The sequence below is a fragment of the Onychomys torridus genome, chromosome 7, assembly GCF_903995425.1.
Source record: "Onychomys torridus chromosome 7, mOncTor1.1, whole genome shotgun sequence".
NCBI lineage: Eukaryota > Metazoa > Chordata > Mammalia > Rodentia > Cricetidae > Onychomys > Onychomys torridus.
Window position 1 is genome coordinate 81,005,398 of NC_050449.1, and position 2,882 is coordinate 81,008,279.

Here is a 2,882-nt window from a genome sequence, read left to right on the forward strand (position 1 = left end):
CTGCAAGACTCCCGAAAGTTGCTTGCATCCTTCTCCCAGTTCTCAGATAATATTATATCCTTCTAAGGTCTTTGATGTGGTTGAAGACTAGATAGTTATAATTTTCTCAGTTATGATACAAGATAAGTTAGATATAAAACTTTAGACTCACAAATATAAGATAGATAGGATATCTTCTTTAATATTGTAACTATAATTCTTACTTGATAATTGTTTTTTTATCTGTAATTTTACTATGTAAAAGTTAACCCTCCTTTTTTAACAAAAAAGAAAAGGGGAAGTGCTGTGGATATCACTCTGTACAAATAAAGTGCTGATTGGCTAGTAGCCAGGCAGGAAGGATAGGGTAGGCAGGACAAGGAAAAGGAGGAGGATGGGAACAGGAAGGCTGGGAGGAGACACTGCCAGCCGCTACCATGAGAAGCAACATGTAAAGACACCGGTAAGCCACAAGCCAACAAAAATGGGTTAATTTAAGATAGAAGAAGTAGATGACAAGAAGCCTGCCATGGCCATACAGTTTGTAAACAATATAAGTTTCTGTGTGCTTACTTGGTTGGGTCTGAGCAACTGTGGGACTGGCAGGTAAGAGAGATTTGTCCTGACTGGGCCAGGCAGGAAAACTCTAACTACAGAAATGTTTTAGAAGCCCAATGTTCTCTCGGGATCAAATTGGTGCTGTCAGGAGCAATTGTGTCTCACGTCAACAGAATTCCAAGTTATTTATATGTCATATTCTCTAGGTCTATGAAGTGTTTGAAGTTTGAAGTGTTTGAAGATTACATAGGTCCATCTGACCTATGTTCTATAAATCTGGATAACCTAACTAACATAACTATAGAGATGACAAGCATAGGTGACTATAAATCTATAAATCTTAACTACCTAAATAACCTAAGGACCAAGGCTTCAGGTAAACAAGGTAAACAGTCTATAAGCAAATGTATGGTAAAGGACGGTGACTTCAAAATTGTGACAATACACAAGATATTTATAACAGAGGTAGGAATGTATAGTGCAATATGCAATATGACAATAATCTTAATTATATATCAATATACAGAATATTCTAAGCAGAAGTAGAACATATATATATAGTATTACAGATATAAATTTACATTTGTAGCAATATACAAATATTTCAAATAAGAGTAGAAATATATGTACATTATAACAAATATAGTTCTGTATTTATATCAATATACAAATTATCTTAAACAGGAATATAAAAATAGTTTACATTTGTATCAACATATAAGAATCCATAACAGTGCAAATTATCTAAGGCTGCTATTTTACTAAATTTGTTTACTAGTATATACAATAATCTACCACAATATCTTATACCTATCCATTCCACTTTTTCTTCTTTTAAAAATATGTAATGCTTCATGAATTTGCATGCCATCCTTGTGCAGGGGCCATGCTAATCTTCTCTGAATCATTCCAGTTTTAGTATATGTGCTCAGTCAGTAGAGCATGAGACTCTTAATCTCAGGGTCATGGGTTCGTGCCCCATGTTGGGTGTCAGATATTAGTTAAATTACTAAGGCCACTCAATGTAGTTAAAAGGGAGGTTTATTTTGTGGGGTAACTTATAAGTGAAAGGTTAGGAAACAGGGTCTCGGAAAGGTATGGCACAGTCCAGCGGTGTTCTCCAGAGAACTCTGCTCAGTCTACCTCCAGCATCCAGGGTCCAGGAACCCAGAGAAGCCTCTCCTCTTGATCCTGGGTCTTCAGTGTCATCCTGATCTACAGGTCCAGAGAGGAAGAGAAAGACTCTGTGCCTGGCTTGAGCTTTTGTAGCCTCAAAGTCCACCCCTCAGTGACACACTTCCTTCAAGTCCACACCTACCCCAAGAAGGCCATACCTCCTGATCCTTCTAATCCTTCAAAAAGTGCCACGCCCTGGTGACTAAGCATTCAAATATGTGAGCCTATGGAGACCATTCTTATTTAAACCACTATAATTAGGAAGCCACAATTCTTTGATTAATGGCTTGATTTATAAGAAACCATTTTCCTTGCAGGATCCTTTCTGCACAAAGCTTAATACTGTATCTGCCAAGTCTCTAAATTTCATCTCTAGACAATGACAAAAAATTTCCAGACCATTAAGAGATTTAGTGCATCAGATGATAATATTTTTCAAATTTGTTTCCAATTTTGAAGACAAAATTTATGGTTGTCATCAACTTTAAATTTCTGTCAGCCTTTGGCCATGTCCTAAGCAATAGTTGGAAGTCTGGCTCACGAGAAATGCTAGGAAGACTTGGTGTCTGACTGTAAATTGCAAACCTTGGCTTGCTGCCTTATATTGTTGCTTAATCATTCTGATTAATTTTTAGAAAATATTCATATTAAGGCATTGATTGATGTTTTTAAATATTTCTCTTTTTCTTTGATTTTTGTTTTGTTTTTTTTTTTATGAGACAAGATGCTGTGGGATATCATTCTGTGTGCTGTGAATATGTGTTGCTCTGATGGATTGATAAAACACTGATTGGCCATTAGCTCAGGCTTATTACTGACTAGCTCGTACACTTAAATTAACCCATAATTCCTATTTATGTTTAGCCATGTGGCTTGGTACCTTTTCTCAGTTCTGCCTTGTCATCTTGCTTCCTCTGCCCTTCCTCTTCCCAGATTTCTCCTTGTCTACTCACCCCGCCTATACTTCATGCCTGGCTACTGGCCAATCAGCATTTTATTTATCAATCAATAAAAGCAACACATATTCACAGCATACAGAATGACATCCCATAGCACTTACCCTTTTCTGTCAAATCAAAAAGGAAGGTTTTAACTTTTAATCTAGTAAAATTACATATAATAGAATAGTTATCAAGCAAGAATTACAGTTATAAAATCTAGTCCATTTG

General features: G+C 36.2%; 1 non-coding gene across 1 annotated transcript; it reads right to left on the bottom strand.

Moving 5' to 3' along the window:
• Positions 1 to 1,373: 1,373 nt before the first annotated feature.
• On the bottom strand, positions 1,374 to 1,481 carry LOC118588195. Its single transcript, XR_004945583.1, has one exon. It is a non-coding gene; the product is annotated as a U6 spliceosomal RNA (small nuclear RNA).
• Between the last annotated feature and the right edge of the window lie 1,401 nt (positions 1,482 to 2,882).